This window comes from Crinia signifera, chromosome 4 (genome assembly GCF_055691185.1).
Source record: "Crinia signifera chromosome 4, ASM5569118v1, whole genome shotgun sequence".
NCBI lineage: Eukaryota > Metazoa > Chordata > Amphibia > Anura > Myobatrachidae > Crinia > Crinia signifera.
In genome coordinates this window covers 165,559,542-165,576,471 of record NC_139220.1, presented here as the reverse complement: position 1 = coordinate 165,576,471, position 16,930 = coordinate 165,559,542, and the positions used below count along the sequence as shown (strand labels likewise).

At 42.7% G+C, this 16,930-nt stretch overlaps 1 protein-coding gene across 1 annotated transcript in view; it reads left to right on the top strand.

Annotated features, from left to right (window-relative positions):
* TBC1D22A (TBC1 domain family member 22A) overlaps positions 1–16,930 on the top strand; it is a 548,927-nt gene that overhangs the window by 231,112 nt on the left and 300,885 nt on the right. The gene's annotated exons all lie outside the window — the stretch shown is intronic.

The following is a 16,930-nucleotide window of genomic DNA, read 5'->3' as shown; positions in this document are numbered from 1 at the left end:
CAGGTCACATGGCTGTTGGAACAATGGTAATAATATACAATTTTGTGTTTTATGGACACCTGTACACAGGAACATAAAAGCCGTTCAGAGAGATACATGGACTTTCACCTTTGCCTTGAAAAAGCATCGGCACCTTTTGGAACCACTTCAACCCAGGAACAAGGGACAGGGAGTGCTGCCCGGGACTGACTGCAGAGGTCCAGGATCAGCGAATGCCGCAACTTTCAGATGCCTGTTTAAGAACGAAGTCCATCTTTAGTTCTCCACACCACCTGGTAATTGCGGATTCTCTCCCTTGTCTGGTGTTTGGGGTGGACCACTTTTCATTCATTTGTTATGCTCACTAGAGAACTTACCACAAATAAGTTATCATAGCAATGTGGTAATTGTGTTTTATCCTATATTGTACCTGAAATGTTTTCCTTCCGATTTTATTTTGTGCTTTAATGCTGTATTAAAACTTGATTATGCTATGGATGTTTTAATAATCTTTTTTGCATGATGTATACCAGCTAAATTTGGAGTAAGGATAGACATACTTCATTGCAAAGATGAACAAGATAAGCTTCTTATTTTATAGTTGTGTATGCACATGTGGAAGGGCTAAGGTGCTTAAGTGTTTGGGTTTTTTATTCTCTTTTTCTATTGAGAAAAGCAGAGGACCTAAGACTGAGCCTTGTGGTTCTCCAACTGACAGAGGTAGCGAGGAGGAGATAGAATCAGAGAAGCGAACACTGAAAGAGCGATTAGATAGGTAGGAAGAGAACCAATACAGGACTGTGTTCTGATGACCTAGGGCATGGGTCCTCAAACTGCGGCCCTTCAGATGTTGTGAAACTACAAATCCCAGCATGCCTTGCCACAGTTTTAACACTCCCTTATAGCAAAACTGTGGCAAGGCATGCTGGGATTTGTAGTTTCACAACTTCTGGAGGGCCGCCATTTGAGGACCCATGACCTAGGGATTGTAGTGTTTGTATGAGAAGAGAATGGTTGACAGTATCAAAGGCAGCTGAGAGTTCTAGAAGAATAAGAAGTGAGAAATGGCCTTTAGATTTAGCAGTGGCCAGATCATTGACTACTTTAGTCAGTGCTGTCTCTGTGGTGTGTTTAGAGCGAAAGCCTGACTGAAGTGGGTCCAATAAGTTGTAGGAGTTAAGAAAGTATGTGAGGCGACACCAGGTCGAAACGCATTGGTGTTCCTTTTTGCCACTTTTTAACTGTCCCTTTTTTTCGTGCCTCTACTATAAACTAGTGAGTTACAGTGGTAGGTAGTCTTAAATGTGAAAAAATTACTTGGATTTTGAGATTTATGCCACTGACGTTCAAATCTACGTGATAGTTTTTTCAGGTGTCTTGATAATTAAGAGTGCCACGGTTGGCATCTAAGCCTACGTGGATTGTGAGGAGTAGTTTGAGCAGCTTCATCAAGGGCAGTTTGTAGAGTCTGGTTCAGGTGGGTTACAGCTGTCTCAGGACAGGCAAGTGTAGAAATGGGTGAGAGCAGTTGTTGCAGAGAGGTAGAAAGTTGTTGAAAATCAATAGCATGTGGTCTTATAGTGGGTATTTTGTGGTCAATAAGATTATCTAGAAAAAATGGCAGGGTACTTTCCTTTCCTAGCAGGGAGCACACTAAGCAAATAGCTTAGTGTGCTATTCTGCGTAGGCAAATCGCATCGCATTGCGTACCGTCTATAGTACTATGCGATGCGATGTCCATGTTAACTGCACAGGAGTGTTTATACAATGAAATATTGCATAGGATTGCATGGCACCAGATGCGATGCGATGCAATATTTCATTGTACAAGCACCCATGCCATGAGATGTGATGGGTGCTTACAATGAGATGTGATGCTATGTGATGTGATGCGTGCATAATATGTGATGTGTGCTTACAATTGTAAGCACCTGCACCTACGCCATTGTTTAGTGTCAACCCCAGTATCCACGCCACCCCGAAGCGTATGAAAAGATCGGAGGACGCTGCACTCGCCACGCTTCGGGGTGGCGTAGATACTGGGGTTGACGCTAAACAATGGCGTAGGTGCAGGTGCTTACAATTGTAACAATTAATAGTTTACTCACATATAAATAAGGTTAATTCAAATACCTGTACCCAATGTACAAAAAACAACTGTAGACCAAAATAAGGCCATCTAAGGGCATTACCAAATGCCAGAAACCAGCAGAAGGCATTGTGCATTTGGGGAAGACTTCCAAAGACAGACCATCAAAGCTATAATGCCATATTGGGATCCAGTAGATCTTGTATTATGATATAGATTCGGGTCAGCTGGTATACTCAGAGGCATACCGGGGTGATCCCAGTAAAGATGAATTCCAATCTTCATATGACAATTTGCTTAATTCCACAGCCCACAGTTCTTAATGTGAAAGTAGAGTGTATTAGGCTGGGATGTTCACTTCTTGCCAAGGTAGGTAATGACTAATAACTGAACAATAGGTAAAGGATATCCCTTCCTCACTGTGCATGCTGGAGTTGCAGATACCTAAGAAATAGATGGGTTGGAAGGTAAAAGTTGGAGCATAGTTGAGGTAAAGTGAAGAGACCTACTGTATCATGATATTTCTAACCAATCTCAGCTACACTAGAGGAAAGCCACACAGTTCTGCCCTCGGGTGTGCATTCCTCTGGGAATGCTGTGTTTCTACAAAGTTGAGAGCTTGGACTTTAGCTCTGAGTCCCGATAATTTTAGCTGTAACATGTCAGCCATTATGTGGCTGTTTCAATAAAGCAGTGAGCAGTTCTCAAGAGTGCCACTGGAGCTAAAGATGCCCGCACCAGTGTAAGTCAGCGCTGTCAGTCCAATTAGTAGATTTGGCCAGCACTGGTCACTGTGTAAACAGTTTAGAGAAGATAGGTCACAAGTTGGTCACAACTGCTCTCGGATATATTGTTGCCATACTGTCTGTACTAGCTCCCTACGAGCATGTGATTGCAGCTGGGCACTGAATCATATGGTGTTCACATGAGTGCATTTTTAACTCTACACCTTGGGGCACTCTACTGTGGGGGTCAATGTGTTTTATTTTTGTTCTATTGTGGAACAGTGTGAATGATTGTTTTTGTTATGTGGGGACTAATACCTGTGTGTTTTTCAATGTGGGGATGTATGGCAAACTGAGGTATAGTGAGGGAGGATTTGGTTTAACATATTGAAATTTGTGCTGAATCACCTTCCTAATCTAATAAACATGCCCTGTTACGGAGAGGAATTTTCTGCCAAACATGGTCTTCAAATATTCAGTTATGGGGCTAGGATTCGTAGGGATATACTTAGTTGAGTGTGTAACCATTATACTGATATATTTAAAATGTGTTCAGTTACTCCATCACAAAGGGTGATTATTGGTAGCTGATTTAGAAACTGTAAACAAAAAAGGGAAAACAACATATTCTAATTCATTTGTATACTGGAGTCAATACCATAACTTTCCATCAGATCTAACAGAGCAGGTAGGGAACTCTGTATGTTTTAATAGAAACTAAAAAGTAATCACCATTACAGGCCAATTTTCCTTCCTATACAAGCAAAGGGAGCGCTTAAGATAAAAAAAAAAAAAAAAATATTCAGATAATTTATTCAACAGTAGTATTACATAGATAAAAAGAAGACATACTTAAAACAAGCTAATATAGCAGTCATACATATATGAGTATATATTCACAATCCTACTGACTTGATCTTAATCCCTACATGTATATAATTGTAGACCAGTCCTCCAATATTATTGTATCCTGATTATAAGGAGAGTTCCTACTCCTTGGTTGAATTTTGCAAGTCCTTATGGTACTTGTGTAATAGCACGGCATCGGGCTACGCTACATTTTCAGCGTAGGCTAAGCTGCGCTGTCAGCGTATCCCAATGGCTGCCTAGCGTACTTAGTGTAGTGACTCCGCGGCTGCCTAGCATACTTAGCGTAGTGACTCCGCGGCAGCCCTGCTCTGTCCCCTGCATCCATGGCAAGCCTAGTGAGCGCTTCTCACACAGGTAACTGCCAGATCCCCTGCGCTGGCGGACACCGGCAGAGAGGGGATCATGCAGGCGCCAGCGGAGAGGTGCTCCAGCTGTCTGTGATGCAGGTGCTTATATGTGCTTAAGTGATTATCTGGGGTGAGAAGCCCCAAAAGGCCAGCATAAGCCAGTCAACCCAGGGCAGCACACAAGTGAAAAACTAAGCTATATGTGTGTTAATGAGAAAGAAGCAGAAGCTGTATGCAGTCCAAATGGCATACAATTGAAATTGCATAGCATTGTTGTTATAATCGCATAGTACTGAAATTCAAATTGTACAGCACTCATTGTATAGTTCAAATCGCACCTATAACGCATTGCGCCGTGGATAAGCACCTTTATAATACCCCTTTTACACCAAAATCCTGGATCCGACCTGGTTTTGGAACACTGTTCCAAGCTATGTCGCATTCAGGATTTGCACCATTTACACTGTGGTGCCGACCCGCAGTGTAAACAGGGCAGCGCTTGGAGATGACATTGTATCAAAGCGCCCGGACTGCCGATCACTTCAACGGGACCACTGATTGTCAAACTGGGGGCAAGCCCAGCACCAAAATACGGCATCCATTCCCGTGAGGGGAATGGATGCCGTACACAGGATGCTGTGGTCTGGAGGTTGGGCATCCCCATTGCTCTAAATGGGAGCCAGGGTTGGACCACCCCGCATACCTGTTTACACTGCCCACTACCCAGGTCCTGTCCATGTTCTACCCTGGTCAGGAACTGGGTAGAAGTCCTGTGTAAATGCACACAGGTTGACCCCTTTTACACCACTGCTGACTTGGTTCCATGAGGAAAAGTCCCGTGTTTTTGCGGCGGTGTAAATGGGGTATTACTAATGCCCCTTGTTGTGCTGGGGAAACTTCCCTTACCTTTCAGCACTCGAGGGGCATTGCTATTTGATTGAGTAGCTTTCACTTTTTAAATTCTAATAACAGAGGGGGCAACAGGCATCCCTGTCTAATACCCCTTTATAATTAGCAGTCTATACAAATCAGTTTACAGTAAATTTACCCTGGCAGCTGGGATGCAGTACAGCAAATTGTTCCATGCTAAAAAGATTGTATTTAATATTATGGTTGTAGTTCGGATTGAACAACTGTGCCTATAATGAGGTTTACAAGGCTACTGTTCGAAGCAGCAAGGTTTTGAGAAAAGATGACAGAAGTAAACATAAAAAATAAAATAAGATTCTTCATGCAAAGTTAAAATAGTTTATTTCCTTTTTTTAGTATCAATCTAATACTTTTTCTTGAATTATATTCTTTCTGATATAAACTAACCGCACTACAGATTTCCTTATCGTGTGCTGTGTGTGGGGGGCAGGGCCGTTTCTAGAGGCGGACAAGCCGTGCAGCAGCCCGGGGCGCCGCACGGCTTGTCCGTCTCTAATAAACAGCCGGGGCGCCCGGCAGCTCCCTCCAGCGCCGCCTCCCTTCCTCCCCCTCTCGGCTCGCCTCTCACCGTCCGCCCGCGCCGCTGATTAATTTCCCAGGGGAGGGGAGGGTAGCGCATCAGGAGACAGCCCGCGATGTATGAATGGCTGACAGCTCAGTGAAGGGGAAGGAGAGACATGCGATGCGCTCCCCTCCCCTCCCCAAGGAAGATGAAGAGGAGGCAGCAGCAGAGGCGATGGCAGCAGGGGGAGACGCAGAGAGTGAGACAGTGAGTCACTGTATGCTGCTTCCGGCACTGTGGGGCATATTTGGCACTGTGGGGGCATATATCTGTTGCACTGTGGGGGCATATATCTGTGGCACTGTGGGGGCATATATCTGTTCCACTGTGGGGGGGCATATTTGGCACTGTGGGGGCATATATCTGTGGCACTGTGGGGGCATATTTGGCACTGTGGGGAAATATATCTGTCTCACTGTGGGGGCATATATCTGTGGCACTGTGGGGGCATATATCTGTGGCACTGTGGGGGCATATTTGGCACTGTGGGGGCATATATCTGGCACTGTGGGGCATATTTGGCACTGTGGGGCATATTTGGCACTGTTGGGGCATAGCTGTCACTGGGGGCATATATGTGTGGCACTGTGTGGGAATAGCTGTCACTGTGGGGGCATATATGTGTGGCGCTGTGGGGGGCATATCCAGCACTGTGGGGGCATATATGTGTGGCACTGTGGGGCATATTTGGCACTGTTGGGGCATAGCTGTCACTGTGGGGGCATATATGTGTGGCGCTGTGGGGGGCATATGTGTGGCCTTTGGGGGAATAGCTGTCACTGTGGGGGCATATATGTGTGGCGCTGTGGGGGGCATATCCAGCACTGTGGGGGCATATATGTGTGGCACTGTGGGGGCATATATGTGTGGCACTGTGGGGGCATATTTGGCACTGTGGGGGCATATGTGGCACTGTGGGGGCATATGTGGCACTGTGGGGGCATATGTGGCACTGTGGGGGCATAGCTGTCACTGTGGGGGCATATATGTGTGGCACTGTGGGGGCATATCTGGCACTGTGGGGGCATATTAGTAAACGGCATCAGTTGTGCGGCAGCGGCTCGTGGGGCATAATGTCTAATGGGCATTACGGTGTGGGGAGTATTGCGTAATTGCCATCCCAGTGTGGGGTGTAATGGGCATCACAGTGTGGGGTCTAATGGGCATCATGGTGTGCGACATAATGTGTAATTGTCATCATGGTGTGCAACAAAAATGTGTAATTTTTATCACGGTGTGCGGCGTAATATGTAATTGGCATCACAGTGTGCGGCATAATGTGTACTTGTCATCACGGTGTGCGACGTAATGTGTAATTGTCATCACGGTGTGCGGCGTCACGTGTAATTGGCATCATGGATAAATAGTGTATAATGATTTAAGTAGCCTGTCATTGTTTGGCCTTGATCTGTGAGGCGTACTAGGTCACTGTGTGGGCCTTTATATTTTTTATGTCACTATGTGGCCTTCAGCCCGCCAACTTAAGTGCGGGAGGACAATGACAACTCCTGCAGTAACCAATGTCTTGTCATGCAGGTCGCAAAAGTGTGATGTAAGGTAATTGTTTTCCTGCTAGGCCACGCCTTTATATTAAACCACACCCCCTTTTAAATTAATCCACACCCCCTATTTCGGCGTGCGCCTCCGGCGCGCAAAATTTCTTCTATTCCCTGTTGTGTATTTGGGGGGGGGGCGCATTTTTTTTCCTTCGCCCTGGGAGCTAAATTGTCTAGAAACGGCCCTGGTTGTGGGTTCCAAGTCGTGAATGCTGATTGGAATTGGTACGCCATTTCCTAAATTGTAAAAATACAGTCTGTGTTTTAACCCTTTCGTATACTACTTGTCAAGTCAATCGAGTTAAAGTCCACTATTAAGCAACATACAGTATGTTTCATCTTCATATGTCAGTAGGGATTATGAATGAACATCTTTACAGTGGAGAAATGAATGTACATTTCTTATAATTCATTTGTATTGTGTATACAGATGAATGCAGACTTTTATTTGTAGTATTTCATCATTACTTCTGGTACTTGTGGAGTATCACGGCTCCCATCGTATGGCATCGTATGCCATATGTAGTGGCATGCGATGCGATGCGATGTTTTACCGATTTTTGACCATTTTTGCTCAAAAATCGTATGCCATATGTAGTGGCATACGATGTTATACGATGCGATACGATGTTTTACCGATTTTTGAGCATTTTAGCTCAAAAATCGTATGCGATGGCATCCGATGCGATGGCACCCGATTTTGCACTGAAATGCATCAGAATGCATTGAAATGTGTATTAAAGTAGTGAAATGCCCCCAAATGGCATTTTTCATAGTGCACCACCCCCACTATCAACGTCAACCCGAAGCCTGGCGAGCGCAGCGGTACGCGTCCTACGACCTTTTCATACCCCCACTATCCACGTCGGCGTGGAGTTGAGAATAGAATAGTGTGGCGAGCGCAGCGAGCCCCCGAGCCCGAAGCGTGGCGAGCGCACGCGGATACCTGTGAAGCCCGCGAGGGGACGCGTATAGCTGTGAAGGTATCCGCGTACCCTCGCGGGGCTCGCTGCGCTCGCCACACTATTCTATTCTCAGCTCCACGCCGACGTGGATAGTGGGGGTATAAAAAGGTCGTAGGACGCGTACCGCCGCCCCTCGCGGGCTCGCAGCGCTCGCCACGCTTCGGGTTGACGTTGATAGTGGGGGTGGTGCACTATGAAAAATGGCATTTGGGGGCATTTCACAAGTTTAATACACATTTCAATGCATTCTGATGCATTTCAATGCAAAATCGGGTGCGATCACATCGCATGCCATCGTATGGCATCCGATGCGATCGCATACGATTTTTTAGCTAAAATGCTCAAAAATTGGTAAAACATCGTATCGCATCGTATGCCATCGTATGCCACTACATATGGCATGCGATGGCATACGATGCCATGCGATGGCATACGATTTTTGAGCAAAAATGGTCAAAAATCGGTAAAGCATCGCATCGTGTGCCATCGTATGCCACATGCGATGCGGTTTTTAGCATACGATCTGCATACGATACAGGTCGTGGGAGCTGTGATACTCCACAAGTACCTTACTTCTCACTATAATAAGCTGATGTATTTAACTATAAAGTAACAATTTAAGCTTTAGCAACCAGACATCAGGAGAGTCAGTTTGTGCATGTCAATAAGTGCTATGGGTAATTATTTAAGTCTTGTTTACAACTAAGAAAATTGTATCTTCATTTATCAACTGCATTAAAATATACTACATATGATTAATATTTTGTCATTTTTGTAGGAACCTTTCATTTTTCCAGTCTCTTAGGCATTTAATTATTATAAAATTCTTAAATGACAAAACTATTCTACTGAAAACAGAGCACAATGTCTAATCTACAGCAGGGTTGCCTACTTTTGAAAAATCAATTCAGGGAGAAAAGTAAAAACCAGGGGGCAGGCCTTGTGTCTCCAGGGGGCGGGACTTGTGCCGCCAGGGGGTGTTGGCTGCATCATTGCCGTTATCTAGCGCATGCGCAATACACATCGCGGAAGCGAAGCGGCAGAAGGGGGACCTTTTTCCGGGAATCCGTGAGTCAGCAACCCTGGTATAGTGTGTGCCTGGGCACATTATGTGGGTGTATAGCTTGAAAGTGTGCACCTTCTACACCTCTGTGTGCTGCTGTACATGGCCGAGCAGTGTGTTCACATCCCCAGGCAGCCCTATGCACAGCGTACAATGCTTTGAAAGTCTGCACCTTCCACACCCCTGTGTGCTGCTGTACATGGCCGAGCAGTGTGTTCACATTCCCAGGCAGACCTATGCACAGCACAGCGTACAATGCATTGAAAGTGTGCACCTTCCACACCCCTGTGTGCTGCTGTACATGGCCGAGCAGTGTGTTCACATTCCCAGGCAGCCCTATGCAAAGCACAGCGTACAATGCATTGAAAGTGTGCACCTTCCACACCCCCGTGACACGGCCGAGCAGTGTGTTCACATTCCCGGGCAGCCCTATGCACAGCACAGCGTACACTGCATGTACCCCCTGGGAAGCTCTCACCTCTTGAACGCCTCCAGGCTGCAGTTGATCGGGGTCTCCCCAGCTGTGGGCAGTACTGTTTTTAGGGTGAAGCCCCCCAGCCGCTCCCGGTGCCCCCTGCCAGCAGCACGGTGTCCACCCGCTACAGGCTCCTCCATCCTCTCCAGGACTTTCCCCGGGCCGATCCCCAGGCCTGGTCCCGGCACCACCCGCCAGTGGCAGCAGCAGAGATCGCATATCGCCGCTGTATGCCGGGCGTCGTTTTATGGGGACAGGTTCTGCGTACTGGGACAGATCAGCCGCAGATCGTGGAAGAGAAGCACCAGCAGCTGCGGGAGAAAGGGGGGCCCTCTTACGGTAGTCTGTGAGATGTCCCATGATTCCGGGAGTCTCACGGACATTCCGGGAGAGTCGGCAACCCTGATCTACAGTAAGGTTTTGCAGTATATCTGTATTGGGACAGATACTCTACTGCTGGTCACTTTCACATGACTTTTTATTTAAAGTAAATGTTAACATTTTATGTATTTGCATCACTATATAAAAGAGACACTTAAGGGGTGTACACATGGGCCAATTTGATATCAATGGCCTGTGGGTTGCCGGCATCGGCCAGGAGGGATGGCGCGCGGAGGGGCATGCTGCATTTAGCAGTATGGCACTTCTTTCAATAGCATAGTAGATCGAAGCAGAAATAGACTTGCTTGCACGTTCTTTTTCTCCTTTCGATCCCGATGCCCCAGGGCCGCGCATCAGATTGAATCTGCATCGAATGTGGCTAATATAATCAGGATTACTTTTGAGTCCATTTGGATTATTTAGTCCAAATGGAATCGAAAGTGACACTAAATCGCACCCTGTGTACAGGGCATTTGATCTGACCGTGGGCAGATATACATTTTAAGGGCAAACTCTGTGTAGAAACCAATGTGACATTGTTGGCTTCAGTCTGGTCAATTTGGGATTTATATTTTTCACAGAGATAATGAAATACATTTTGTCACTGGAGATAATTATAATCATTTTGTCATCTACTTGTATTAATAGTCAATGCACACATATTTTGTTGTCCTAGATCTTATACATAAATGATCATGTATAATTGTTTGTGATGAGTAAATTGACATCTATCCAAATAAGCCATTTCCGACTGCATTAAAGTCTTGCAGATGCGGCTTATTAAAAACTGGAATCTGCCTTGTTTTCAATAATCAGCCTTCGTTCCGACTGTTGGTACGTTTCCGTTGGAAGATTGAATTCCGATTGTCAAATTGCTGTCGGAAACAGACAACAATCAGACTGTTGGAAATGTTCCGACAGTCTGGATCAATATTAGATACCCCCAAAGGTGCCAATTGTAATACTGCATCTAGATGTGCCATGCATGTCGCTGTAGTCTAGGATATATAATGGTGAACAAGTCTACCCAGTGGAAGTGTGTGGTATTATATCCTATTGTTTCTTGTTTATCATTGTATGTTATCTCTGATATGGTTTATATATATATATATATATATATATATATATATATATATATATATAGATAGATAGATAGATAGATAGATATACTGTATATATATATATATATATATATATATATATATATATATATCTAGATAGATAGATATACTGTATATATATATATATATATATATATATATATATATATATATATATATATATATATATATATATATATATATATACCTTCGATATTTGCTTTAAAAAATAAATGTAAAACTGAAAAAACTAATACTGATTTCAGGTAGAACATATGCTTCATTTGTGTAGTCTCCTTGAGCATTGCAATACAATTAAGAAATAAATATACTGCTTTTCAATCAGCATGTTGATAATGAATGTGACTTACAGTACTAGATGTGTCCAATAGCTTGCATTCTGGTTTCACTTCATGCTAGAGTATACAGTAAATGATAAAAATGCAGCATCTATGCAAGTATTCCACAATGCTTTTTGGGGCTTTTTTTAACCTGGATTTTGACTACTGTTTTTATTATGAATTTATAAATTGTCAGTAAAGATTTACATATAACTACTTTTTACAAGAGCCTGCTACTGCTTTGAAAAGGACACTAGGTACACTAGTACAGCCTTTAATGTGTTTAAGCTTAATATGCATTCAATCTGTATATGCAGTTTGGAACAACTGTGCCTATAATGAGGTTTACTATGCAGCTGTTCCAAACAGCAAGATTATGAGGAAAGAGGACAAAATGTAGAGAAATAAATTTAAAAATATATATATTCTTTCTGCAAAGTCTCAATTGTTTGTTTCCATTTTTTCACCTTTTTACATGCCAATAGATGTAATAATAAATCAGTTGGACATCACTAATATTCCCCTACTCGGGCAGCAGATGGGCTACACAGAACCATGACTGTAAAAGGAGCAGGTGGAGTCGGTCAATTTATACTACAGATCCATTTTTGTGAAGAAAAAAAAAACCTTAAATAAAACTAAATATTATGTTTAACTTAGATTACCGTAATTAACATTTGGAGAGCTCTATACTATGTGTAAATATATACAGTGCATACTGTACTACTATACTCTCCCCCACCACCACACAAGCATATTATCCCTCTACATTGGGAGCTTTTAGCGCAAAGCTGTGAAATCCCCCACAGTGCCAGATACACCCCCACAGTGCTGATACACATATGCCCCCCCCCCCCCCCCCCCACAATGCCAGATATACATATGCCCCCACAGTGCCAGGTATGCCCCCACAGTATCAGAATTTCCCACCAGCAGTGCAACTCACCATTGTTGCTGCTGCTGTTGTTGGGGGGGGGGGGGGGGTAGCGCAGTACGCGCTTCTCCTGCCTTCACCCCAGCCCTCACTGTCCCTGTTACTGGGCCTTCAGCCAATCATACCTCGTGGGCTGTCTCCTGATTGGATTGAAGGCTTTGCACTCACTAAATTAACTAATAATAAACAGTGGAGATTTAGTTCATGTATTGATCAATGCATTTACGTCTGCAGCCTCTGGCAAGGGTCCCCACTTTTCTGCTGTTCTACTCTATTGCTCAAAATAATTACCATAAACATACCTATTACATTAGTTTTAGATTTCAGGTATTCTCTCTAGTCCAAAGCTCACAGCAACTATACTTTTATAGGTGATGCAGTTACCAACAGACCTGTCCCAAAGCACCTATTGAAATAGTTGGCATGAGCTATATATATATATATATATATATATATATATATATATATATATATATATATATATATATATATATATATATATATATATAAATAAATAAAGTCCTGCACTACAGATAGAGTTTTTATATAGTAGTATTACTAGATTTTTATTGTCGGACCTCACTTTCCTGTCTATTGCTGCTGTTCTATTTGGGGTAGCTCAATATCCCAAAATCAGAAAACGGAAAATATGAAAGATAGAACTACGCATTGACAGGAATTGATTTAATCAATAATATGACATTTATCATTATTTAATTATAATAAATGGCAAAATATCCTAATACAATCACATAAAACCTCAAAAGTAACAAAAATAATAGAAAAGTACAACTGGTTGTAACCACATGTATCAACTATAAAAAAAAAAAACATAGTATCTATATTAAGCACATGATATAATTAGTAAGCACGTAATAGGCACACAATTGTTCAATTGGACCTGCATGCAACTAGCTTCTGGTCCCATATATGTCTAACTGCTCTACAAAACTAGCAAGTTGCTCAAATCAATGTATTAGTCAATTACAGGTGTTTGTAGCAAATTTAACAGAAAATTTTAGAAATCCATCTGTGTACATTAATAAAAATGAGCCTTTTGCAGACGTATAGAAAATGTATGCCATCGCTGCTCTGATGTTATTATTAATATAATTATTTATTTAACACAGTTTGTTTTTGCTTTCTCATATGAGAAGCGTAATGGTAAACATATTATTTGCCACAGGAAGCAGGGAATATTTGCTCATGGTTTGTATAATAGAGCCATTTACTGTAGTCCATTTTCTTTTGCTGATTGTGCATTGCCCAGTTGCTTTGAAGATTCTAGCAGATAAAAGAAAACATAAAATGAAAAAAAAAAAAAAAAAACACTTAAAGGAAGCATCCTTTCTTTGATGCTGACCTACTTTGCAGTGTTTTAAAAGCATTCATCTGAAAAGAGAAACATATCTGATTCATCAGAGAGTTCGAAAAAAATGGACGTGCTCTTGACTGTAACAGATCAGTTCATCCAGACATCTGACCATCAAACATTGAGAGCTCAGTAGCCCTTCTTCATTCACCACAACAACTGTATGTCATTGTGTCAGTGAACCTACCTACACACATGTAAATATAGAGGAGTCTTGGATTTATTTACCTTTCTGTAAATATACAACAAAGTGCACATTCACAGTCTTTTTGCAAATAGCATTTACAGTCATGTGTGTGTAGTTGAATAAATAGCTGTATTGTTGGTTAAACATTAAATCTAAACTTTGAGAGGCTTTTTGGGAAGATAAAAGCCAAATCCTTTTATGTGACACCAGGAAATCAGAATGGAGCTGTAATATATTGTTAGTAAATGGATGTGTTGTCATTACATAATCCATTTGCCTGACATTTAGAAAACCTGAACATCTTAATATTATTCAATTTTAAGACATACACATATGTATGTATGTATATATATATATATATATATATATACATATATATATATATATAGCACATTTTTGTAGAAGCCTGCTTCTACAAAAATGTGCTATTTATGGGACTTTGATGTCTTTAAAAGTGGAGCACCACTGAGTTGTTCTATGAGTTAGAGTGAGTGCGGTATTCCATAACCTCTCTCTCTCTCTCTCTCTCTCTCTCTCTCTCTCTATCTATATATATATATATATATATATATATATATATGTATATGTATATATATATATTATTGTCCAGTGGAACGGCACTCCATAAACGATATAAATAAATCTGGTTGCCTTCCCTCAGTGTTCTGTTGTGAAACACTGTAGTATATCGGGTGTTCGGGCGGCACTCCAAGGATTTTTTAGAAATAAGTCAGACACAGACTTCTGCTGTAGCCAACGTTTCAAATCTTTACTAGATTTTTCGTCAGGGATAAAGCATACACAGTACAGTAATTACCTTTATAGGATAGAACACCCAGTGAAGACAGCCTCCCGTCAGCAGCGTGCAGCTCACCCCATTCTGATGACGTCACCGCTACTCGATACTTCCTGTCAATGGACCGCACACCGCTGGTCGCATTAGTTGGTGGAACGCACAATCGGTGTCTGGATACCATGGAAACATCTATCAGTGCTGTGCGACCAAGATTACGGGTGCTGCAGCTGCTGCTGGAAAAAAAAAGGGAAAAGTGATACAATATTTCACCAGAATAAACATGTGAAAAAAATTGTGAAAAGAATCTTTGTAATGGACAAAAAATGCATGACGCAAAAAGGACAGCAAAAATTACAGGATACATGCGGACTGCATACTGGATCCTCATAACAAAATTTTACATTTAGACTATATAACTTCCATAGGTCCAGTATCCAACATGCTTGTGAAGGTTCGGTAACAGATCAGCCAGTCGCACGGCACTTTCAAGCCGCAATGCACTCCTTAGCACAGCTGCGATACAAACTGATTGACCAGGTTGAAGCATCAGTGAGAGGAGGCGATCGTGGAAAACAGTTAGTACAGCAAGAAGCCCGTTGGATTTCCAGACTCGACACTGTCACCTCACGAGGGTTGAACGAGCAATTGTCTTATGCCCCATTTTTTTACCATAGATTTTGAGCCCCATCATCCTGTTTTTTCACATGTCCTAACCATTGATTCATCAGTACTTACGGTCTTGTGCTCCTTATTGAACTTATACAAATGGAGGTTTCTCTTGCTATTGACAATTGAGTGATTCATGCACTACAGTAAGTTATTTAGTCTTACTGTAAAATTTTGTAATGAGGATCCAGTATGCAGTCCGTATGTATCCTGTAATTTTTGCTGTCCTCTTTGCGTCATGCATTTTTTGTCCATTACAAAGATTCTCTTCACAATTTTTTTTCACATATTTATTCTGGTGAAATATTGTATCACTTTTCCCTTTTTTTCCCAGCAGCAGCTGCAGCACCCGTAATCTTGGGCGCACAGCACTGATAGATGTTTCCATGGTATCCAGACGCCGATTGTGCGTTCCACCAACCAATGCGACCAGCGGTGTGCGGTCCATTGACAGGAAGTATCGAGTAGCGGTGACGTCATCAGAATGGGGTGAGCTGCACGCTGCTGACGGGAGGCTGTCTTCACTGGGTGTTCTATCCTACGACAAGGATCACAAACACGGAGACTCAGATGAAGACTTTGTTGTTCATTATGAACAGCAGGTAACATCATCTCAGGTTAATCCATATGCAATCATTACTGCAGGCAGTAGCAAACGGGCAATCTCAGCATCACAGATTTATGCAAAGTATCCAGTGGTTCCTACAATAGCGCACACACCCTATTGCTTGGGCAGCTAATCCACCATCAAGAGCAAGGTGCTTCTGATTCGACACGTGGATTATGCTACTGCTCTAAAACCTGGTCTGGATCCTCCACATAACTTTCATGTGGGGAGATACTGACTCTGCCACACTCCTGCCCCCTTAGCTTCAACCACCCTGATGAAGCTACACAATTTTCAGGCGAGCTCTCTGCGTCACCCACCTGGGTACACAGCCCTCCACCACTTTCCAGAAACTAGCTTCACCGTAGGGTTGCTTGGAGGATCAGGAACTACACACCTCCTGGAAAGGACATCAGCATTGAGGTGCTGTTTTCCCGGATGATGCCTCACCTGTTTGTATGCATCCACTGTAAGGATGCATGGTCTGTGACCAACAAAAACTCTTGTCCCAGTAACTAATACCTTAATGACTCAACTGCCCACTTAATGGCCAAGCACTCCTGCTCTACAGTTGAGTACTTGCACACTCTGGGCAATAATTGTATTTAATTAATTTATTATCACTATATTATACTAAAATGAAGACTTTTTTTTGAACAGCAGGTCACAGCATCTCAGGTTAATCGATATGCAGTTGTTATTACAGGCAGTAGCATACAGACAAACTCAGCATCACAGACTTTTGCAAAGACTCCAGTGGTCCCTACTACAATAGCCCACACACCCCAGCCTATTGCTTGGGTGGCTAAACCACCATCAAGAGCAAGGTGACTCTTCCATGGAAACCCTTATGTCTGAAAATCCCAGGTGCTGCTGATTACACCTGGGTTATGCTACTGCTCTAAAACCTGGTCTGGATCCTTCACATTGTAGGGAGATGCTTTTATTGATTATATATATATATATATATATATATATATATACA